This window comes from Odocoileus virginianus, chromosome 17 (assembly GCF_023699985.2).
Source record: "Odocoileus virginianus isolate 20LAN1187 ecotype Illinois chromosome 17, Ovbor_1.2, whole genome shotgun sequence".
NCBI classification, from domain to species: Eukaryota; Metazoa; Chordata; class Mammalia; order Artiodactyla; family Cervidae; genus Odocoileus; species Odocoileus virginianus.
The window spans coordinates 35,243,091-35,268,694 of NC_069690.1; the positions used below are offsets into that span (position 1 = coordinate 35,243,091).

At 40.1% G+C, this 25,604-nt stretch overlaps 1 protein-coding gene across 2 annotated transcripts in view; it reads left to right on the forward strand.

The window, feature by feature from the left end:
- Positions 1–2,489: 2,489 nt before the first annotated feature.
- SPOP (speckle type BTB/POZ protein) overlaps positions 2,490–25,604 on the forward strand; it is a 76,105-nt gene continuing 52,990 nt past the window's right edge. For both annotated transcript variants that reach the window (XM_020871226.2, XM_020871228.2), the window contains exon 1: positions 2,490–2,674. The gene's annotated coding sequence lies outside the window, so the exon portion shown is untranslated. The remainder of the gene's footprint in view (positions 2,675–25,604) is intronic.

A 25,604-nucleotide genomic window follows, 5' to 3' on the forward strand; every position in this document is an offset into this window, starting at 1 on the left:
CAGGTGGGCGGTATGGTCCACACAGAAGAATGGGAGCCTCATCACGCCAGGCTACAGATGGGCATAGGACTCTTACGTCCTTCCAGATCTCTAGAGATTCGGGGCCAGCTGGGACAAGCTGCTGGTGCAGACTCACCAGCTCTGAGGAGTCACTTCCCAGGTCCCAGGCAGAATCTCACTAAACTGTAATGATTAGCCCCAATTGTGAGGTAGCTAAAGTATGTTGACCATGCCTCCAGTTCTCTCCTTCTGAACCCCTTCCCCACCTCCATGCTTCTCCCTCCAAGGAGAGTGAAAAGAAGTCAAAGTGTTAGTCACTCAGTTGTGTCCAACTCTTTGCAATCCCATGGACTGTAGCTCACCAGGCTCTTCTGTCCATGGGATTCTCCAGGCCAGAGTACTGGAGTGGGTTGCCATTTCCTTCTCCAGGGGATCTTCCCGACCCGGGGATTGAACCCAGGTCTCCTGCATTGCAGGCAGATTTGTTACCCTCTGAGCACCCCTTTCCCACTTCCATACTTCTCCATCAAAGGAATGGTACACTTTTTCTTTCTTCCCTGCCATCCTGTGAAATCTGAAGTCAAGAGAACAGGAAATTAACAGCTTCAGTGACACTAGGAATTGGTTCTTTGTAACTGGTTACTGGGTTGCCTGTGGGGCACTCTACATTTATTCAAGGACCAAAACCCTTGATGCCTTCAGATAATGGAATAAAACGTTTGTTGATGATTATGATGAGTGAGATCTAGTCGGAAACTTTCAAGCATCAGCCTAATAGGTGATGAAAGCACTTCTTGTTTTAAGTGGTGCAGGGATAATAGCCACATCATTGTTGAATTTAGGATCTCCATTTAAAATACATTTTTTTTTTTTGGCTGTGCTGGGTCTTTGCTGCTTTGCATGGGCTATCTCTAGCTGCAGTGAGCGGGGGCTACTCTTTGTTGTGGTGTGCAGACTTCTCATTGTGGTGGTTTTCTCTTGTTATGGAGCACAAGGCTTTAGGAGCACAGGCTTCAGTAGTTGTGGTGCACAGCCTTAGTTGATCCCAGGCACGTAGAGTCTTCCTGGACCAGGGGTTGAACCCACATCTCCTGCATTGGCAGGCGGATTCCTATCCATGCACCACCGGGGAAGTCTAGGATCCCCATTTCTTGATCATTTTGGCTAAAATATGGGTTGGGCAAGCTTTAGGAGTGTTTTATCTGTCATTCCAAGGATATTTTGTAGGGTCTGCTTGTGTATTTGAAAGCGGACAACAGCCTGGCACTGTCACAGCCTCCCATGTGGTTTGGCTCATGTACTTCCAGCTGTCCCTGTTGAACAGACTCACCAGCCAAGGGGCCCCAGGACACATGTGGCAGGACATAGTGAGCACCGTGTCCTGGAGACAGTCCCACAGAAGCAGAGCTTCCAGTAGCTATCCCCAAGGCAGGGTTCATACTTAGTCACCCCATGACCCACAGGTTTATCTAGTTGCTTTTTTGGATAAGATGCTTCCTCGCACATTTGTGTGTGTGTCTACATAATGATACAATCTCAGTATGGAAAAGAGACAATGCCTGTTCCAGATTATTTGGCTCAATTCAGTGAGAATAAAATTTTTAAAGTTTAAGCTTAGGCAAGAATTGTAGCAATAACAAATCAAACATTCCATCACTGGTGAAGGTAACTTCTTTCTCCCAGGGCTGAGATGCTCTGAGACCTTTTTTTTTTTTTAACTTTTTTTTAACTGCACTATGTAGCATGCAGGCAGAATCTTAGTTCCCTGACCAGGGATCAAACCAGTGCCTCCTGCAGTGGAAATACAGAATCTTTCTTAACTGTTGGGCTACCAGGGAAATCCCTGAGATATATTTCTTTTACTCAACTCAGCAATCAATGATAGTCCTTATGAGACAGGATGTGAGACCAACTGGGGACCCAGGTGTCCAAGAAAATAAATTGTCCCTGAATCAGCTTTCTATCAGTTAAGCCACCTACATGCCCATCTTATCGCAAAAGAAAGGACCTTTTTGTTTTTGTTTCCGAAAGGTCAATTTTTTAAGTTACTTAAAAGTCTCTAACATCATCAAAAAGTTCAAAAATATTATACTGACACAGAACTGGTTAGAAAAATGAGGTAATATATGTAAACGTCCTTAGTATTCCACAAGCTGCTAGCGAATATAAGGTGCTGTTGTTAAATGCCTTTATTGTTACGCTCACCCCAACTCCCAGTCTTGGTGAGCCGCTGTTTCGTCCTCGCACCTCTGCGCAGCCTGCCGCGCCCTACACGCGACCCTCTACGAGTTCCCGCCTCTTTTTTCTCAAGCCCCTCCTTCCCTTCAAATCTTCGGCCCCGGCGACACCGGGATGCATGCGCACTAGGGAAGGTAGGCGGAGTCTTGAGGCAGAGGGAGGAGGAGCTGGAGAACCTAAAAAGGGGAGGGGAGCGGAGTAGAGGGGGCGGAGGCCGCGCGGGGTGGGGCCCGGCGGGTACGCGCTCGCTGCGTCGACGTGCTGACGCCATGACGCCCCGGCCGGTGTGTTTCGGTGTGTGTGTGTGTGTGTGAGTGTGCGCGCTCCGAGTGTGTGTGTATTTGTGTATCGGCGGTCCCGCAGGTCCCGGATGTTGCGGACAGTATGAGGCGAGCGCAGGGGGACGGGGACCAGCAGCTGTCGCCGCCGCTCTCAGGTGAGTAGGGGGAGGAGAGTCGAGGGAAAGGGTTGTCCTGTCTGAGTTGGGGGGGGTGTCTCCCTTAAGAGGTGACTGACCCCCCCACTCTCCCCCCCCCACCACCCCGCACCGCACATAGTCTGTTTTCTGCCCCATTTCCCACATCCCGGATTATGGCCCGCGAATGCCAACAGTCGTGCCTTCTCCTAATCCCAAGCATTCAGGAGACACAAACGCGCCCCTTGCCTTCGGGCCCCCCCCCCCCCATAATTTTCCCAGTCCCATCCCCCTTGCCAAATAGTGAGCTGTCGCCTGCGGCGAGATGGGTGACTGCGCATGCTCGCGTGTGAACGAGCTAGGGGTGCTTGGTCGCTGCCCTCGGGGCGCATGCGCATCGCTGTGTTGCAGGGACCTGCGGGATAAAGAGCCACTTGACCGCGCGCCCGCCTTCTTCCCAGGCAGTGGGCTAGACTTGGTGCCAGATAGCGGGCCTGTTGCTTCTCTCCAAAAGGGAGCATTTAAATTATTTGAGGGAATTTATGACAAAGCATCGTTCGCGTCTTGTGTTGTCATAGGGACTCCCAGGCTACAAACGCCTCCGAGAGCCAGCATTCCCCACGCTGACCCTTCTTTGGAAACTGTCATTGGAACTTCTAGTTCTAGTATTACTTTTCTTTTCTCGGATTCTTCCATCGTCATGTTGTATCGCTAGTGCAAACCTCTAAATTTAGGAGTAGGTGGCAATTGTTCTGGCAAGGGATTTTGCTGGCCTTTCTAAGGAGGACTAGGGCCGTAAAAAAGAAAGTAAGGGGGGATTCCTTTTAGTAAAATTATTTATTGTTCTCACAGAACCAGAGAAAGTAAAGAGCAAAGAGTATCAGGCTTAGAGTAGTAACTGTAAATCAAGACATCTATGTTTTCTGATCTCTAGCCCTCCTCGGTGTGACCTATTTGCCTCTTTTTTGGTAAAACATCTTCTTTAGTGCTTTCGTTTTTAGCTGTACATTATTGATGTTTTGAATAGCACATGAAAAAAGCAATCTGAAACTACTGGTGAACAATAACTTAGCCAGTGGAAGTTTTAAGTAAAAGAATGGTGTTTCTTTCACATTTGCAAATAACAAAGAGCAATTTTAAAAATGAACTTTAAGGTGCAGTAATATCTCAGTGATCTAGAACCTGTATTTTCATTTGGCAGATGATACATGGTCCCTTAATTTGCTCCTGTGTTGCCACTCTTGAATACTTGCTGCCATCAGAACAGGGTGAGGAGATGATAAACTCTTACAAGCAAAAGGTTAAGGTTTGCTGAATAGCATTGAAATGAATAGTTAAATTGTTGGGGGGAGTGGTGGTGCACATTTTCTGTGTTCTTTTAGTTGTCTTTGCCAACCTTGCTTCCTGTCTGGATAACTTAGGAATGGGACATATTATTAGGAAGCCTTATTTTCTCTTTCCTTTGTGTTCTTTCTTTGATACTCATCTCTCAAGTCTTTTTTGGGGGAGAATGGGCTGTCATTCTTAACTCTAGGGCCTTACGTTCTTGGGCTTTAAAGTATATATATTTTTTTTATTTCCTCATTTTACTCTGGCCTTTGCATGGTTCAGCTGTCTTTTGTGCTGTTTTCTGTTGTCATGGTTACAGCTGGAGTCAAGCAATGACACAGGAAGTACAAGAATTTGGGGGGCATATATCTTACTGCATCCTTTGAAAGAGCTGGAATTCATCTTTTTTCTTGTGTGAAGACTGAGAAGCTTAAGTTATTGTGACCACCTTATGCTTAGGCTGAGGGTGGTTGATGTCCATTTGATACTTTGGGACTTATCCTTTTAGAGCTCTTCATGGTGGTCAGTTTAGTGCTTGGAGATGTTTAATGTTGCCTGTGTCCAGACTTCTGTCAGGTAGTTTGGTAAAATCTTTTTTATTTCTTTAATTTTTAAAAATTTTTGGCCATGCATGCAGCATGCGGGATCTTAGTTCCCTGAGCAGGGATTGAACCCCCGGGCCACCTGCAGTGGAAGCACAGCCGTAACCTCTGGACCACCAGGGAAGTCCCCTAGTCTGGTAAAATTTGGAAGTAAAATGGAGGTAATAAATGTCCATTTTTCTTCTCAGTAGACTTCTGTCATATAGGGTGCTTTGTTTTTATCTGGTTGAGTTTACTGAAGTCTCATAAAAAAGTTGTATAGTGTGAAGACATGAAATGCTTTTAGGTTAAGATAAGTATTAATTAAATAATTCAGATTGGTGCAGTGTGTTCAGTCACTCAGTTCTGTCTAACTCTTTGCCGCCCCATAAACTGTAGCTCCTCTATCCATGGCATTTTCCAGGTAAGAACACTGGAGCATGTTGCCGTTTCTTACTGCAGGGGATCTTCCTGACCCAGGGATTGAACCAGCATCTGTTATGTCTTCTGCGTTGGTAGATGAATTCTTTACCACTAGTGCCACCTGGGAAGCCCTAAATTGGTGTAGAGTCTTGTTTAAAAAAATTTTTAAATTGGTAACACATGTACACACATATGATGTAAAAATCGGAAACTACATAGAGTATATCTTCCTTTCCTCTTCTGCCCTTCTTTCATCCTTCTAGATACCTCCCTCAAAGGAAATTGTTACCTGTATCTTGTTTACGTTTCCATAGATAAGGCTTTTACATGCATATACAACTATATATTCTTTGGTGTTTTTGTTTTTATTTCTTATTTATAACAAATGGTAAGATTCTATACCTACTATTCTGCACTTTGCTTTTTTCACTTAGTATGTCTTGGCTGTCATTTCATACAGTTCGTAGAGTACCTCTTCCTTTTTGAAAGCTGGTAGATATTCCATGGTATAGATGTGCCATTATCCAGCCAGCTTTTATTGGATAGATAGGTTGTTTCCAATGCTACAATTAATTCCTCATATGTACTTTTTATGTACATCGGTGTCTGTTGGATTAATTCCTGGTGGAAAGCTATATGGATTTTTAATGTTGTTAAATATTGCTAAATTGCTTTTCATAAAAGTTGTATTAATTTATATTCCTGCCAGCAGTATGAGTCTGGCTCTTTCCTCACCAACACTGTACTATGTGATTTTTTAAATCTTCCTGCAGGAGACTTCCCTGCAGTCCAGTGTGGAAAATCCATGCTTCCAGTACAGTGGGCATGGGTTTGATCCCTGGTCAGGGAAGTAAGATCCTGCATGCCCCACAATTCAGCCAAAAAAACAAAACAATAACAAAAACAATAAAACTCTGCGCTCTTTTGTGTAAGATTTTAAAGTTCATTATGTAGCTTGTTAAGCTTCATTATCCCCAGGAGTTGTGGATAAATACTGTTTATCAGACAGTATTTTGCATAATACTGTTTTGCAGACCAGGGGTGGTGGTGAAAGATATTGTTGGATTGAAGCATAATCTCATGAAAAGTCATATGCCTGGATAACATGGCTTCTTAAAAGCAATGCTAGGAAGACATGTGGAACCTGTATTCTAATTTCTCCCTATCACTCTTGCTGATTGTTTCTCTATGGGAAATTCTGTAAGCCCATAAGTGATGTTTGATGATCTCCCATTGAGAGCTGTGACTCAAGATTCTTTATACAAGTGAACTGCTACTCTGTTGAGAAGTTAAAAGACTAGCCCAATTATTTAAGATGCTTTTCTGAGTGCCTGCACAGAATATTGCTACTAGTACTCTTAATGATAGTTGCAGAATGTGTGCTTCACTATAAATTGTGAGAAAATAGAGTAGAATTCATTTGGGAGGCCTTCCTGGAGGAAAGGAAGTGCATTTTGAGCTGTCTAGGTAAAAAGTTGTAAACATACAGAAAAATTGAAAGAATAGTACAGTTGTCATCTTTATACCAGTTACTCCCAAGATTCCAACAGTTTTTCATGTTTTACTGTATTTGTTTTATCTATATATGTGCATGCATGTGTACTCAGTCACTTTGGTTGTGTCCGACTCTTTGTGGCCCTGTGGACTGTAGCCCACCAGACTTCTCTGTCCATGGGATTCTCCAGGCAAGAATAATGGAGTGGGTTGCTGTGCCCTCCTTCAGGGGATCTTCCCAACTCAGGGAACAAACCCGGGTCTCCTCCATTGCTGGCAGATTCTTTACTGATGAGCCACTGGGGAAGCCACTTTATATGTGCATATGTGTTTATATATAATATATAAATCTTTACATTGTAGATGTCATGACATGTTAATACTTTAATACTTTAAATACTTTAGTACATCTTTTTAAAATAGACATTGTTTTAGTTCATTGATCTTACAATACATTGTCACAGTAGAGGCAATTAACAATACTCTCCCAGTACCATCTAATATCTAGTCCATGTTCAGGTTTTCCCAGTTGTCTCCAACACTTGTTAGCTCTTGGTATTTTTTCTCCAAAAATGTTTTCCTTAGTCTGTTTTTGAATCTAGAACACTTTATTAGGAGCGAGGCAGTATTGCGTTTTTGAAGAGACCAGGCCATTTGTCTTGTATAATATATCACTTCTGGAGTTTTCTGAGAAACTGGAGTTTCCTTTCAGTTTCATTTAATTTGTTCCTTTATCCGTATATTTCCTTACAAACTGTCAGTGAGGTCTTGGTTAGATTCAGTTAAACATTTTTGGTAATAATACTTCATAGGTGATGCTCTGTACCTCATGTCATATCACAATAAGAGAAACATCATGTCATAATGTCTGACTGTTAATGGTGATGGATTTGTTTGTTCAAGATGATAAATACCAGATCTCTCCATTGTAAAACTTTGTAATTAGCAGGTAATCTGTAGAGTAGTGACACTTTGACACAATACTCTTATGCTTCTTCAGCAACCTTTATCACCTATTGATAACGATCTTTGCCTGAATCAACTATTTCTTTGGTTATTACAAAATGATAATTTTCTAATTCTAGCATTCCTTTTACATTGATCAGTCTTCCATCATCTGTAAAGATATCTCTCATCAGTTAGGAATAGATTATAATTTCTTCCCAAAAGTTCAGGTAAATTCTTAATTTACTCAGAATCCTTTAGCAGTTTTCTTAGTAAGAAGTTGGTATACCTCTAATGATAGCAAACGAATTTTTTTTTTTTTTGCTCTGTTTTGGTATCTTTATAAACCCATGGATTTTAATTTACTCTGTGTTTTACCAGTAATTACAGACTTTTTTTTTTGATGCTCAAAATGTCCCATATTTGACCTTTGGGAGCCTTTTTACCCTTGGTGTATGAGCTTCTAGTAGAGGAAGTCCCTGGATCACTGTATCTTTCTTGTCTCAGATGTCCCCTCACCTCACCTCTGTATGCTTATATATCTATATTACACTTCCTTCCGTTTTAATAAACTATGTTGTTCATCTCCGTATGGAGCTTCTGGCCCCAAATTCTAACAGCTAAAGGTGCTTTCTTTTACCACAGTGCCCCTAGTGTTTGATTCATTTCTGTGTCACTGGCATTGTTGGATTCTGAATCTTAGACCTCACAGATTTCTTATCTTGAATACTCTTTGTGAAAAACAGCTAGTATCTCTCAAGAGAGCATTGCTCCCCAACCCCACATCATTAATATGAGGTTAGCTATAGAAGAGACTGGACTTCCCTGGCGGCTCAGACAGTGAAAGAATCCACCTGCAGTGCGGGAGACCTGGCTTCAATCCCTGGATTAGGAAGATCCCCGGGAGGAGAGCATGGCTACCCACTCCCAGTATTCTTGCCTGGAGAATTCCCATGGACAGAGGTTGCCTGGTGGGCTACAGTCCATTGGGTCGCAAAGAGTCAGACATGACTGAGTAACTAAGCACAGCACAGCATAGAAGAGACTGGGGAATTTCTTTTCTCATGAGTAAGCTTGCTTTTTTTCTGAGATGAAGGGTATACAAGATGAAATTTATAAACTGATAGTTTGTATATAATATTTTCAAGATGTGGGGTTTTGAGCATTATGTACTTTTGTGTGTACATGTGTAAGTGTGTTTGTCTTTCCTCCCTTTTCCTTATTTACACGTGTTTCTCCAACAAAGTTGGAGTGTTATGTAAGATTATGCTGTAATAACATATATTTTTCATTATCACTAGATTTCATCATGAAAGGTGACAAATTGTTCATAATTAAGGAAAATATTCAGATAGACCATGAGCTGTAATATCTAGCTGTCTTAACACAGGGTCTGGAACAGAACTAAATCCTGTGGATTTCTATTGTGTGCTGTGGACTCAGAAATGTTGATGCATCTTCAGTGTTTCCTGAAAACCCATCACACTAATAAAAGATAATACAAGGGAAAGATACAGTGGAGCTATATTCTAAACCTGTTTTAGGGTCTAAACTAATTGCTCAGTCAGTCAGTTCGGTGGCTCGGTTGTGTCCAAGTCTTTGCGACCCCATGGACTGCAGCATGCCAGGCCTCCCTGTCCATCACCAACTCCCGGAGTTTGCTCACACTCATGTCCATTGAGTTGGTGATGCCATTCAACCATCTCATCTTCTCTCGTCCCCTTCTCCTCCTGCCTTCAATCTTTCCTAGCATCAAGGTCTTTTCCAATGAGTTGGTTCTTCACATCAGGTGGCCAAAGCATTGGAGTTTCAGCTTCAGCATCAGTCCTTCCAATGAATATTCAGGACTGATTTCCTTTAGGATGGACTAGTTGGATCTCTTTGCAGTCCAAGGGACTCTCAAGAGTCTTCTCCAACACTACAGTTCAAAAGCGTCAATTCTTTGTTGCTCAGCTTTCTTTATAGTCCAGCTCACATCCATACTTGACTACTGGAAAAGCTATAGCTTTGACTAGACAGACCTTTGTTGGCAAAGTAACATCTCTGATTTTTAATATGCAGTCCAGGTTGGTCATAACTTTTCTTTGAGGGAGCAAGCATCTTTTAATTTCATGGCTGCAGTCACCATCTGTGGTGATTTTGGAGCCCAAGAAAATAAAGTCTGTCACTGCTTGCCCTGTTTCCCCATCTATTTGCCATGAAGCGATGGGACCAGATGCCATGATCTTAGTTTTCTGAACGTTGAGCTTTAAGCCAGCTTTTTCACTCTCTTCTTTCACTTTCATCAAGAGGCCCTTTAGTTCTTCTTTGCTTTTTGCCATAAGGGTCATGTCAGCTGCATATCTGAGGTTGTTGATATTTCTGCAGGCAAGCTTGATTCCAGCTTGTGCTTCATCCACCCCAGCGCTTCTCATGATGTACTCTGCATATAAGTTAAATAAGCAGGGTGACAATATACAGCCTTGATGTAGTCCTTTCCCTATTTGAAACCAGTCTTTTGTTCTATGGCCAGTTCTAATTGTTGCTTCCTGACCTGCTAACAGATTTCTCAAGAGGCAGATCAGGTGGTCTGGTATTCCCATCTCTTGAAGGATTTTCCATAGTTTGTTGTGATCCACACAGTCAAAGGCTTTGGCATAGTCAATAAAGCAGAAGTAGATATTTTTCTGGAACTCTCTTGCTCTTTCGAAGATCCAGCAGATGTTGACAATTTGATATCTGGTTCCTCTGCCTTTTCTAAATCCAGCTTGAACATCTGTAAATTCATGGTTCATGTATTGTTGAAGTCTGGCTTGGAGAATTTTGAGCATTACTTTACTAGCATGTCAGATGAGTGCAGTTGTGCGGTAGTTTGAGCATTCTTTGGCATTGCCTTTCTTTGGGATTGGAATGAAACTGACCTTTTCCAGTCCTGTGGCCACTGTTGAGTTTTCCAAATTTGCTGGCATATTGAGTGCAACACTTTTACAGCAGCATCTTTTAGGATTTGAAATAACTCAACTGGAATTCCATCACCTCCACTAGCTTTGTTCGTAGTGATGCTTCCTAAGATCCACTTGACTTTGCATTCCAGAATGTCTGGCTCTAGGTTGGTGACCACACCATCACGATTATCTGGGTCGTGAAGATCTTCTTTGTATAGTTTTTCTATGTATTCTTGCCACCTCTTAATTTCTGCTTCTGTTAGGTCCATACCATTTCTGTGCTTTATTGTTCCCATCTTTGCATGAAATGTTCTTGCCTTAGCAGAAAATGATTTGTTAGATTCGGAACCATTTAGTGATATTTTGAGTCACTTACTGATTTCAGGTTACTCAAAGCCTGACAAGAACAGTATTCTGATATTTATCTGAAATTCAGTTTTCTTTTTGCCATCTTGTCATATTTACTTTCACATTTTATAAGCTTATTCTCAACCTGGTTTCATAACAGTACTGGCTCCATATTAAATTTTGGTTGTGTATTCAGGGAAGCACACCTGTTTCTTGTGTTTGTTTTCAGTTATGGTGAATCATTCCAGTAGCTTCCTTTACTTTTGTTTTTGACAAGCTTCTGTTATAGTTTTAAAAAGATTTTGAAGCTTAGCCTCTTTAGGAAACATTTGGGCCTTCATTTTTGCAACTATGGTCGTGTTTTAATAGAATTGGCAGGAGTTGTACAGTTGCTGTGTGTGGCACAGTTGGTCATGCAGCTTTGGGAATGCTGGATGCAGACCTCAAAATGGGAATTATACATTTGGACAGTAACCCTTACTTGACCGTGAAGACCTTTATTCTTTTTTTTTTTTTTTTAAACAATTAAAAAAATTTTATTTTACTGTGCCGTGCGGTACATGGGATCTTAGTTTCCCAACCAGGGATCAAACCTGCACCCCTTATAGTGAAATCATGAAGTCTTAACCAGAGGACCACCAGGGCAGTTCTCAAAGACCTTTATTTTTTAGTGTTGCTTTCTAAGAAGCTGTTGGCATAAATCTTCAGGCTGAGGCACCAGCTATATCAAAGAAGAGCTTGCAGTAGTTCTCTGAAGGCCTCTAATTCCTCCTAACAGTCTGTTTATTTGTAAGGAAAAAGAGATATATGTGTAATCATTCACCTTGATTTGAGATTTACACAGTCCTTTTATTGGTATTTAAAACAGGTACTACTTGCTGTTTCTGTGATTTTGACTACTTTAGTTACTTCATATGAGTAGAATCATGTAGTACTTGTCCTTTTATATCTGACTTATTTCACCTAACATGATATCCATCAGGTTCATCCATGCTGTAGCATGTGTCAGAATTTCCTTCCTTTCAAGAGACTGCATAATACTCCCTTGTTTGTATATAATTACATTTTGTTTATCCATTCATCCACCAATGGATACTTGGGTTGCTGCCACCTTTTGCTCTTGTGAATAATGCTGCTCTGAACACAGGTGGACAAATATCTGAGACTCTGGTTTCAATTCTTTTGGGTTTATACCCAGAAGTGGAATTGCTGAATCATATGTTAATTCTATTTTTATGTTTTTTGAGGAACCTCCACACAGTTTAATGTGAGTCTTTGGCAATACTTGTTATCCCTATGCTTTTTTAAAAAAAAAAATAGTAGCCATCTTAATGGGTATGTTTTAATGTGTTTTTTAGCTTTATCTTTTTTTGAAACTAAGTTTAAACTTTAAAGATTTTTTTTTTCTTTTATGGTGTATAGTTTTTGTGAGGTAGTAGTTACATCCTGTGTTTTCTTCTATAAGTTTTAAAGTCACACTTTGCACATTTAGGTTTTTAATCCACCTAGTATTTATTTTGATGTTTGGTGTTACATAGAGATCTAATTTTTTTCATTGGGATAACCCAAAATAGGGTTAATTTTCTTTCCATAAGAATCACCTGGTAAACCACTATGTGTTGAATAGTCATGTTTGCCCACTACAACTTTATGATAACATTTCAGTTCAGTTTAGTTCAGTCATGTCTGACTCTTTGCGACTCTGTGGACTGTAGCATGCCAGGCTTTCCTGTCCATCACCATTACTTCTGGAGCCTGCTCAGACTCATGTCCATTGAGTCTGTGGTGGCATCCAACCATCTCATCCTCTGTTGTCCTCTTCTCCTGCCTTCAGTCTTTCCCAGCATCTGGGTCTTTTCCAATGAGTCAGTTCTTCGCATCAGGTGGCCAAAGTTTTGGAGCTTCAGCATCAGTCCTTCCAATGAATATTCAGGACTGATTTCCTTTAGGATTGACTGGCTTGATCTCCTTGCAGTCCAAGTGACTCTCAAGAGTCTTCTCCAACACCACAGTTCAGAAGCATCAATTCTTTGGCACTCAGCTTTCTTTCTAGTCCTACTCTCACATTCATACATAACTGCTGGGAAAACCATAGTTTTGACTAGACTTATACTTGTCGGCAAAATGATGTCTGCTTTTTAATATGCTGTCTAGGTTGGTCATAGCTTTTCTTCCAAGGAGCAAGCAAGTGTCTTTTAATTTCTTGGCTGCAGTCACCATCTGCAGTGATTTTGTAGCCCAAGAAAATAAAGTCTGTCACTGTTTCCATTGTTTCCCTATCTATTTACCATGGAGTGATGGAATCTGATGCCATGATCTTAGTAATGCCACGAAGTGATGGGACTGGATGCCATGATACCACTTAACGTGTTTCCAAATATATGAGGGTTTGTGTTTGTGTTCTCTCTATTCTGTACCATTGGTCTGTTTGCATATTTTGTGCTGATACTATACTGTCTTCATTGTCACAGCTTTATAATAGTTGTTCTGCCTGGTAGGGCAGGTCTCACGACACGACCTTGTTCTTTTTCTGTTCATCAACCTCTGTGAAAAACCCTGTCAGATTGGTGTGGTTTAATGACACCATAGGCTGTCTAAATTATATTGACAGGATATATAAGGGTCTTTTCCAAGAGAAAGAAAATTATCAAACCTCTCTTATGTAACAGCTGGTTATTAAGTTTGTCTGTTATTCTGAATGAACCAATAATTTCCATTCAGTTTTTAATTTTGTTGGAGTGATATTTACTTTTATATAGGAATATTGTCTTCAAATGGAGGGGAACCTTGTTATAATTTGTTGTCTCATATAAGGACCCAAATTAAACTGTTTTTGTAATGACGTTGAGGTTCTGTGGTATTTAGACTTTCTTGATCATAAGGAAAATAAGCCTATTTAAAATAGCTCATATAAAAAGTAAATAAATAAAATAAAATAGCTCATATAAAAGATTTATCAAAAGGAAATAGCTGTTATAGAATCCAAGGAAAAGCTGACCAGGGCTTCAGAAAGGGCTGGCACTGAAACAGTTCAGATATTTTAGCAGTTAATAGATTCTAGCGTTCCACCACATACAGACCTTGGTATCCATGAAGCTTAACTCAGATTCCTGAGCAACATTTGATTTTGTCAAGTCTAAGGCTTGACTTCTCCTGGACCAGATATCTGCCCCAGGGTCAACTATGGTTGTGGATTCAGAAAGCAGTTTTGAGGGTGGCTGGAATCAGAGGCAAGTTCTCTTAAGCAGTAGTTCTCAAAACTTTTTGGTCTCAGGACTCTTTACACTCTTAAAAATTGAGTTTTGAGTTTTTCTTTATGTAGTTTATTCATAGTTACTAAATTAGAAATTAAAACATAAAGCATTTAAAAATATCAATTACTTTAAATATCATATTAGCACAAATAATATATTTTTATGAAAAAAGACTAAAAAATTAGAAGTGGTATTTTTAGATTTTTGCAAATCTAATAGAAGACAGCTAGACTATCATATCTGCTTCTATATTCAACCTGATGTGATAGATTGTTTTGATTGAAATATATGAAGAAAATGTGTACTTGGAAGAGGGAGCAGCATTTTCAGACAGCTGTGCATATTCTCTGATACTACACCAAAACTTGATAATCAGTAGTTTCTTTATAAGTTACATTGCAGTGTAGAATCTGAAATCATGTTGTATATTAAAATTCATTGGTCTTTCTTGTACTTTAAATAGATCTTTAACTGATACTTGGCTTTATGATACCATGCATTGGTTGTTTGGAAATGTTGGTTCATTGAGTTAAACATCTTCCAAATGACATATTTTATAATATGATGCTAAAAGAACCACATTAGCCAATATCATTCTCCTTCTTATCATAAAAAAATTTTAAGTATTGGGAATCTATGCAGCTACAATATTTCCAAGATTTTAATTTTTGATTAAAAGCTTTGATTTTGCCATTAGTTACAAACACTGTCAGTTGTGTTCCTTGAAGTGACAGAATCACTTCATTTTCAAGAAAACATCTGCTAAATATTCATGTCTGAATAAACACAGTTTGCCTGTTGTTCCAAGTAAAAGTAGTATTCCATGAAAAAAGCACTTAGTTTAGCTCACAAATCAAGAGTCACAAGAGGTTTTTCTGGAGACTGCCAGTGTACTGGAATATCCTATAGAAGTGCTATTTACATACTTCCCATTTCATCATGCAGAATATTTAAAAGACCCATACAAGGGCTCAGATTTAATAAAATTAATACTGCTTCCTCAGGATTATTTTCAAGTGAAATTGACTTTTTGAAAAGAATACTAGTCCATGATGGTAAAAGACACGCATGACTCTCGTACAGTTTGATGCCATTACCTTTCTTTATACTAATGCATCGATTTTTTATACCTGTGCAAATGCCCAGACAATGAAAAAGGCAAAAATTTCTTATACTGTGCAAATAGTTTAAACAGACTCACTGAAAGGGACTTTCAAGGATTTATGAACTACACTTTGGGAACCACAGTGGGTAAGGTAACAAAGATCTATTATTTGAGGTACAACAAGTGTTTCATGGTAGAATTTTACTGGATTGCTAATGCTGTTACTTAACAATATTTAATGTGATGGAGAAATGAAGGGATACTTCAGTTCAGTTCAGTCGCTCAGTCCTGTCTGACTCTTTGTGAACCCATGGACTGCAGCACACCAGGCCTCCCTGTCCATCACCAACTCCTGGAGTTTGCTCAAACTCATGTCCATTGAGTTGGTGATGCCATTCAACCATCTCATCCTCTGTCATCCCCTTCTCCTGCCTTCAATCTTTCCCAGCATCAGGGTCTTTTCAAATGAGTCAGTTCTTCACATCAGGTGGCCAAAGTATTGGAGTTTCAGCTTCAGCATCAGTCCTTCCAATGAACATCCAGGACTGATTTCCTTTAGGATAGACTGGTTGGATCTCCTTGCAGTCCAGGGAACTCTCAAGAGTCTTCTCCAACACCACAGTTCAAAGGATCAATTCTTCGGTGCTCAGCTTTCTTTATAGTCCAACTCTCACATCCATACATGACCACTGGAAAAACCATAGCCTTGACTAGACGGACCTTTGTTGGCAAAGTAATGGGATACTTAAAAGATTATAAAAAGTTTCAGATTTTTTGTTGAACAGAAATACTTTCCTTACTATTGTTTTCAAACAGCAGAATTTAAGGCATTCAGATTTTCAGCTAGTCCTTCAAACATGTCATAATCGTAAGGTAACCCATTTTAATATGGCCTACAGAGTTTCCCTTGTGGCTCAGCTGGTGAAGAATCTGCCTGCAATTAGGGAGACCTGGGTTCTATCCCTGGGCTGGGAAGATCCCCTGGAGAAGGGAAAGGCTACCCACTCCAGTATTCTGGCCTGGGGAGTTCCATGTACTGTATAGTCCATGGGGTCGCAAAGAGTCAGACACAACTGAGTGACTCACTTTCAGTTTTTCACTTTATGGAGTTTAGTCACATAGTAGCACGTGTAGCTTAACACTTTTTTTCAAGCAGTTGTATGCATTAAAAAATCAGCTGTCAAATCTGGTGCTCTGTGACAACCTAGAGGGGTAGGGTGGGGTGGGAGGAAAGTTTAAGAGGGAGGGGGCATTCGTGGCTGATTCGTGTTGATATGTGACAGAAACCAACACAATATTGTAAAGCAATTATCCTCCAGTGAAAAATAAATAAATTTAAATAAAAATTGAAAAAGATCTGAGCTGCAAAAAATTGCTTTTGGGACAATCTTGCCTTTTCAGAAAAGGCATAGAAGGGAAGGTTAAGGCTAGGAATCTGCTATTGCAGCTTTAAATCTTTTGGTCATTTAAGAGTCTTGTGAAAGAAAACACCCCTCCCCCCAAATTTAAATATATTTTATGACAGAGACAGGACTGGTGGTGTTAGCTGACTTCAACAGACACCTATTGAGTAACTGTAAACAAAAGGTTTGGTGAAAAGTATGTTCTGAAACGAGTGACGAATTAAACCAGTATTATATATTGGGTTGTAGTATTATATAAAGTACTGTATAAAGTCGTTCAAGTTTTTCTGTAAGATGTCATGGGAAAACCTGAATGACCTTTTTGGCCAACTCAGTATTTTGGTGTTTAGAAGAGAAAGAGGGACTTCCCTGGCTGTCCAGTGGTTCAGACTTAGTGCTTCCACTATAGGGGCATGGGTTTGATCCATGGCCAGGAAAATATAGTCCCCCAGGCTGCGTGGTGCAGCCAAAAAAAACCAAAAGGAAGACACCATTCAGTTGGGAAAGTTAGGGTGGAAAGACTGTCTTTGTAAAGGTTGCATTTGAACTGGGCTTTGAAGGGTAGGTATTTTGAAGGCTGGAATTTCAATAGGCAGAAATAAAAAGTTCAGGCAGAAGGAATGTCAAGAGCAAAAATGTGGAGGTGGGGAGATGCGTTGTTAGTATAGGGTGTGTACTGGAAATAATGAGCACTGTAGTGTAGCTGAAGGAAAAGACGCATGGGAAAATAGGAGATAAGGAAGGAAAGGAAATCGGCTCAGAATCTGGGAGGTCTTCTACCAGGACCAGGCAGTTAGGGTTTAATGTGGTAAGTGATAGACTTTGACATTTTTTGAAAAAATAATATGATCAGAATGTGCTTTCAGAAAATTTATTTGGCCTCAATCATTTATTAGTTCATCAAAAATTTTTTAAATAGTTGCTCTGTGCCACTTAAGCATGAGGAATGCTGTATATAATGGTGAACCAAACAGAAAATCCATATTTGAGAATTTCCACTCTAGGAAAGGAACTTCAACAAATAAAATATAATTACAAATTACTGTAAATGTTATGAAGGAAGGGAATAAATTACTACGTCGGGGGGTAAATGGGGAAATTAAGTTTAATTTAGGAATCTGGGAAGGCCTTGCTGAGGAGTTAAATTTTTAATCGAGTACTTGCCTTGTGCCAGATGATGTTCTAGGTGCTGGGGATATAGTGAAGGAACAAAATAGATGAAAATCTCTGCTCTCATGAAGTGCATATTCAGGCAGTAAACAAGATAAATAAAATATATGGTTATGTTAGAAGGTGGTAAGTCCCAAGGAGAGAAATAAAGCTGGAGAAAGAGATACTGAGTGTTTGGGTGGAGTTGGGTATTGTAAGTTTAGATAGAATGGCCAAGGAATGTCTCATTAAATCACTACAAAGGTAATATTTGAATAATATCTGTAGAAGTAGAAAGTGGAAGAGTAAACCAGAAGCTCTAGGCAGAGGGAGTAGCAAGGGCAAAAGCCAGGAGGAATATATGTGCCTGGCATTTGCAAGAAATGAGCAAGGAGGCCAGGGTGGCTGGAGTTAGGTAAACAAGGGAGAAAGTGGTAGAAATAAGCTTGGAGAGGTTAGTAGGAGTCTGGGACCTGTAGAGCAGTGGGTGAGTCCTTAACTGCATGTTAGAATCACCTGGGGAGCTTTTGAAGCTCCTGAAGCCCAGCTGCACCTTATAACACCTAAATAAGAATCTTTGCAGGTAGAACTCAGTGGCAGAGGTGATGGAGAGATGTATTTGAGAAGTAAGTCAGAGAATCTATCAAATTTTAGAGTGAATGTAGGGGTTTGGGAGAAGAAAATGTCAAGGATGATTTCCAGGTTTCTGTCTCAAGTACATGGGTGGGTAGAGGTACCACTTACTGAGATGGAAGCAGGAGATAGGAGTGGGAGGAGCAGGTGAGGGTTTGGAAGGAAGATCAGAAGTCAGGATCTTCAATTTTAGACCTGTTAAAATCTGAGATGTGAATGAGGCTGAGTATAAAATATTAAGGAGGCAGGAATGTGAATGGAGCTTGAAGTAATGTCAGGATTTCAGTTAATAAATTTGTATGTAACCTGCTTTTTGATGGTCTTAAAAGTATCTAAATGACATCATATAGGACACATTTGATGTGGAAGGAACTGAAAGTCTGGAAAGTGGTTAGCCTGTTCCAGTAATCTGAACAAGAAATGATGCTAGTGTGAACTAGGACGGTGGCATTGGGACTAGGAAAGGAAGAGTAGGTTGGAGATTTGGAAACCTGTGAAGCCCCTCGGTAGTGGGGATGGACAGCAGACAAGGAATGAAAAACAGCTTTGTGATGTCAAGCCTGGGTAATGGTGTGTTGTTGTTGCCTAGTCACTAAGTTGTGGAGCCCACCAGGATCCTCTGTCCATGGGATTTTCTAGGCAGGAATACTGGAATGGGTTGCTGTTTCCTTCTCCAGGGGATCTTCCTGACCCAGGGATCGAACCTATGGCTCTTGCGTGGCAGACAGATTCTTTACCACTGAGCCACCTGGGAAGCCCAGTTTGTTAGCAGATATAAATAAAGCGTTTGACTTTGCATGTATTGACATTTAAGAGAGGCTCCTTAGCAGGCAGGCAGTTTAATCTGTTGGAAGAGCAGGTGAGCTTTGCAACATAGACCTGTGTTTTATTTGCTTAAAATTAGTTCACCATGGGAGTGTAAACAATTTTGAAAATACAACATCCAAAGTCTTTATTATGGCCTGTTAGGCCCTCTGTGATATGGTCCCTGTCTATTTTTTGTGACGTTTTCCTTTGTGTACCATGTTCAAACTGCACAGGCTTTCCTTCTGTTCCTCCAGCACGCCCAGCTAGATCCTCCTTCAGGGCTTTTGTGCTTGCTTTCTCATCGTGAGTCTTCCCTTCCTCCTGGTAAACGGATTAGAAGTTCAGAGAGAAAAATTCAGAAGTTAGCATCTGGAAAGGAAACAATTCCAGGAGGTCCTTGCTAATGGATGAGAGTGTAAATGAGGACCTGAAATGGAATGGCTGTGGGAGCCCTTGAAGTTGAAGCCCAGTCAACAAAAGACAACCGAGTACCGTCTTGGTCTTTGTGTACTTCAGTGTTCAAATCTGTTGATCAGAGGTGCTAAATAAGTGGATTTCCCCTCTGTCTCCTTGGTCTGATGATGGGATGATAGTGGTGGTCATTGTTGACTTGACTTGATGACTCATTGCTGCCCTGTCACCATTTACAGAGATGTCCTCTGAATAGGTGAACACTTCCTTCAGAGAAAGTTGTGGGTAATTATTTCAGAAACTTCTGGCATGAAGAAGCAACATGTTAATTATGAAAATAATTATATTTTGACTTTGATACATTGTTAGGGACTGTTTATCTTCCTAAGCTAGTGTTTTACTTCTTAAGTGATAAAGAGTTGTATGTTATTTCAGATCTATCCTCTATTTTTTTCAGAGTGAGAAGATTTGCTTTTTTCTGATTATTAAATCGTGGAGAGAAAAATAGAAAAAACTTTAAAATTTTCATGTCATTAAAAATAAGCTTTTAAAGTAACTACATAAAAATAATGTTATATGGGTGCATCATATTTTATGTGGTGAATTCCCTACTAATGAACTTCTTTTTTCTCCAATTTTTGCTTATAAATTATGCTGTGATGAATCTTTTTATACACTGATCAGATTGATTCCTTAGGATGGACTCTTAGAGCGGAAGTGGAATTGCTGTGTTGAAGGTTATATAATATTCCATTTCCCCTAATTATTATTTTAGTATCTTAATGGTTGAAAAAATAAACAGCATTAAAGGACATTTTAGTAAAGGGGGAAAAATCAATTTTACCTTTTTGCCAACTGTTTTTGTTTTGGTTTTTATGTGCCTGTTCCAAGTTCTCACTACACCTACCAAAAGATAATTGAGGGTAGGGAAAAACACATACAGTTCTGGGCATCCTATATTAATGATCAGGTAAGGGATTCTAAGTAACATTTGTTAACTGCCAAGAAAGTGACAATAAATATGATGGGAATTCAGAGTGAACTGAAGTGATTAGGAAACACTTAAAGGCAAGGTGAAGTCTGACCTGGTATCCAGAAGAGTGGTATTCACATTCGAGGTAGGAGCGTTCCTAGTCTTCAGAATGGAATAACAAATTTGAGGAACGTGTGTGTGAGCTGACAAATAATCTAGAGTAGGTGGTTAGACTAATGGGAAAGGAGGGTTCCTGCTGTGCTGTAGTGGAGAGGCTTTATGGGAGTAGCGTTCTATTCCAGAGGACTGCTTTTATTCTTGGTACATCTGAAGTTGTACAGTAGGGAACTTTAAGATAAAGCAGATAATGTGGTCCAATTTAAGCAAAATAAAGTCTCTTTTTACAAGAAATATAGGTTATTTATTTATATAAGTGAATTATTTAGATATGAACTTCCTGTAGATCTTAAAAGTTATTATCACACGCAGTTTTTTTGTGTGACTCTGTGATGATGGATATTAACTAAACTTATCGTGGTGATCATTTCACTATATATGTATGTATCAAATCATTATGTTGTGCAGCTAAAACTAACACAGTGTTATATGTTATATCTCAATAAAGAAAGTGATACTTAAATATTCACTTTATTATATAGCTTGACAGACATGTTGCAGCTTTTGTGTATCTCAGTTTCTTCTGTAAAATCAAAGGGTTTAAACAGGGTGATTGCTGAAGTCCTTTCTGGCACTTGAAATTGTTACATAAACTTTCAAGAATACTTTGATTTTAAGAAATAAATTGGCCTGCGATTAGGTTGATACCCACTTCCACCTCCGTAGGCACAATAATGCACCTACATATTTGTGGGAGCGAAACCTCTGTTGCATGATTGTCTCATGGCTCCCCAGGTCTAGATTCATTCACTTTTGGAAACTCAGTTTTTCTCACCTTGTATTTCTAAATGACAGTTACAGATTTTCATTTGAAAGAATCTGTGGCCTAAGATTGAGCCTCAAGAGGATGCTGTGAGGTTGAGAAGAACTATTACATAATAAAAGTTTTAAATTATCCTCATGTAAATTATCTATAGGAATTTATCTCATGCTGGCTTTCTTTTATTCTGAATTCACTTCCATGATGTCTTTAATATATGGCCAAGCTGTGTAAATACACTTTATTATTAGTCCAGCCCATATGCAATTTTGGTTATACATCTATAGGAAAAAGTACATAATACATTCCAAAGTGAAATGTTAAGGATTTCTTCTTTTACTGTCTGTTTTGATTTATTTACACCACTTTTCACCTCCTTTAGTGAAGGTAATTGAGAACTGACGAGTAGTTATAAAAAAATTTTGTTTAATTTTTTGGCTGCACTGGGTGTTTGTTGCTGTGCACAGACTTTCTGTCGTTTCAAAGAGCCGGGGCTACTTGTTCGTATGGGCTTCTCATTGTGGTGACTTCTTCTGTTGTGGAGTACAGGCGCTAGGGTGCTCGGGGCTTCAGTGGTTGCTGCATATGGGCTCCAGAGCACAGGCTCAGTCATTGTGGCATAGGGGCCTAGTCGCCCCGCAGCATGTGGAATCTTCCCAGACCAGGGATTGAACTGATGTCCCAATGTTGCAAGGCGGATTCTTAACCACTAGACCACCAGGAAAGCCCCTGACTAGTGCTTCTTAAAGCTAAGATTTTCTCTTTAAAGTATACAATCATGTTAAAACTAATTTGTGGTATACTTTAAGTATCTCCTGCATAGCATCACATTCTTTTCACTGAATCATTTCTGACCAGTGTTGCCTTTTAGATGGAACCAAGGTTGTAAGTTTGACTATCTAGCTCTTTTGACAGGCCTTATCAGGATGCTGTTAACTTGGTGGGGTTTTCAGGATTTAGGATCCATTCCTTAGTTTTTCAAGTACACTTGTTTTTTCGGTGCACCAAAGTTGATTGGTCTCACAGAAAAGTGGCTAGCCAAGCTGACGTTGGGCTAAGGGATAAACCAGAATGCTTTTTTTTTTTTTAATTATGTATTGACAGTTCCAAAGAATAGCACGGAGAGATAAGAAAGCCTTCTTCAGTGATCAGTGCAAAAAAATAGAGGAAAACAATAGAATATGAAAGACTAGAGATCTCTTCAGGAAAATTAGAGATACCAAGGGAACATTGCATGCAAAGATGGGCTCAATAAAGGACAGGAATGGTAGGACCTAACAGAAGCAGAAGATATTAAGAAGAGGTGGCAAGAATACACAGAAGAACTAGACAAAAAAGATCTTCATGACCCAGATAATCACAATGGTGTGATCACTCACCTAGAGCCAGACATCCTGGAGTCCAAAGAAAAGTGGGCCTTAGGAAGCATGACTACGAACAAAGCTAGTGGAGGTGATGGAATTCCAACTGAACTATTTCAAATCCAAAAAGATGCTGCTGTGAAAGTACTGCACTCAATATGCCAGCAAATTTGGAAAACTCAGCAGTGGCCACAGGACTGGAAAAGGTCAGTTTTCATTCCAATCCCAAAGAAAGGCAATGCCAAAGAACATTCAAATTCTCCAATCCAGGCTTCACCAATATATGAACCGTGAACTTCCAGATGTTCAAGCTGGATTTAGAAAAGGCAGAGGAACCAGATATCAAATTGCCAACATCCGCTGGATCACTGAAAAAGCAAAAGAGTTCCAGAAAAACATCTATTTCTGCTTTATTGACTATGTCAAAGCCTTTGACTATGTGGATCAAAACAAACTGTGGAAAATTCTTCAAGAGATGGGAATACTAGACCACCTGACTTGCCTCTTGAGAAATCTGTATGCAGGTCAGGAAGCAACAGTTAGAACCGGCCATGGAACAACAGACTGGTTCCAAATAGGGAAAGGACTATGTCAAGGCTTGTATATTGTCACCCTGCTTATTTAACTTATATGCAGAGTACATCATGAGAAGTGCTGGGGTGGATGAAGCACAGGCTGGAATCAAGAATGCCTGGAGAAATATCAGTAACCTCAGATTCGCAGATGACATGACCCTTATGGCAGAAAGTGAAGAAGAACTAGAGAGCCTCTTGGTGAAGGTGAAAGAAGAGAGTGAAAAAGCTGGCTTAAAGCTCAACATTCAGAAAACTAAGATCAAGGCATCTGGTCCCATCACTTCATGGCAAATAGATGGGGAAACAGTGTCAGACTTTATTTTCTTGGGCTTCAAAATCACTGCAGATGGTGACTGCAGCCATGAAATTAAAAGACACGTGCTCCTTGGAAGAAAAGCTATGACCAACTAAGACAGCATATTAAAAAGCAGAGACATTACTTTGCCAACAAAGGTCCGTCTAGTCAAGGCTATGGTTTTTCCAGCAGTCATGTATGGATGTGAGAGTTGGACTATAAAGAAAGCTGAGCACTGAAGAATTGATGTTTTTGAACTGTGGTGTTGGAGAAGACTCTTGAGGGTCCCTTGGACTGCAAGGAGATCCAGCTAGTCCATCTTAAAGGAGATCAGTCCTGAGTGTTCATTAGAAGGACTGATGTTAAAGCTGAAACTCCAGTCCTTTGGCCAGTTGATGCAACGAGCTGACTTGTTTGAAAAGACCCTGATGCTGGGAAAGATTGAAGGCAGGAGGAGAAGGAGAGGACAGAGGATGAGATGCTTGGATGGCATCACTGACTCAATGGACATGAGTTTGAGTAAACTCTGGGAGTTGGTGATGGACAGGGAGGCCTGGTGTGCTGCATTCCATGGGGTCGCAAAGAGTCAAACAAGACTGAGTGACCGAACTGAACTGATGTATTTATTTATGGCTGCTCTGTGTCTTCATCCTTACACAGAGACTTTCTCTAGTTGTGGTGAACTAGGGTTACTTTCTAGTTGTGTGCATGTTTCTCATTGCAGTGGCTACTTTTGTTGCAGATCAGGGACTCTAGGCCCTAGGCTTTAGTAGTTGGGGTACATGGTCTTATTTGCCCTGCAGCGTGTGGAATCTTCCCAAGTCAGGGATTGAACCTATGTCCCCTGCACTCACAGGCAGATTCTTAACTGCTGGACCATCTGGGAAGGCCCCAGAAGCCATTTTATTAAGGTACATGGTGAAGGTTTTATTCAGGTACATTGAGGGGCAGTCCTTTCCATGATCTAGAAAACATGTCTGCTCAGTCCTTTCCCCTCCTAGTGTCACAGTATTTTTAAAAATAGTAATAATAGCTAATGTTTACTGAGCGCTTAATATGTGTCAGCTTCTGTTTTAAGCATTTTACTTGTTTAGTTGCTGCTGTTTAGTTGCTAAGTCATGTCCGATTCTTTTGCCACCCCATGGACTGTAACCGACTGGGTTCCTCTGTCCATGGGATTTCCCAGACAAGAATACTGGAGTGGGTTGCCATTTCCTTGTCCAGGTGCTCTTCCCAACCCAGGGATCAAAACCAAGTCTTCTGCTTTGCAGGTGGATTCTTTACTGTTGAGCCACTGAGGAAGCCCATTTTACTTGTATTTAGCTCATTTAATTTTCACAGTAACCTTAGGAGGGAGGTATTCTTATCTGTATTTTACAGGTGAGGAGGTATAGAGAGGCTTTTATTTTAGTAACTTGCCTGAGATCATATAACTAGTAACTACTGTGTTGTTCTAAGCAAAAGATCACTTGGTAAGCATGAATCTTAGCAAAGAGAAGTAAAAATCTTTGAAGCCATTCTATCTGGATCATTATTTATTCACTCATTCCTTTTTCACCATTTACTAAGCACCTGCTATTAACTGGACACTGCCTAGACACTTGGCTTACTAAGGTGAATATAACACAGTTAAGTGCCCTCCTGGGATACTCAGTCTAGTGGGAAAGACATATAATAGCAAGAGATCTACACTTTGAGAGTGACTAGGAAGGAAGCATTTAATTCTGCTTGGAAAGATTAGAGTAGCTGTTTACCTCTCCAAAGAAGAAAGAAAGGCATTTTAGGTAGAGGAAACCTTAATGCAGAGATGGTATGGTCAAAACAGCTTACTCAGCAGGAATGAAATAAAATCTTGGCAATTAACCTAATATTGGAGTATACTAACGTTCTGAATTAATTAAACTGGTTGTTGTTCCTGGAGATCAAGAGAAACAGACAAGTTTGGGATGTATTTCTGAGGTAAAACTGATAAGACATGATGATTAACTAAATTGAGGGGGAGGT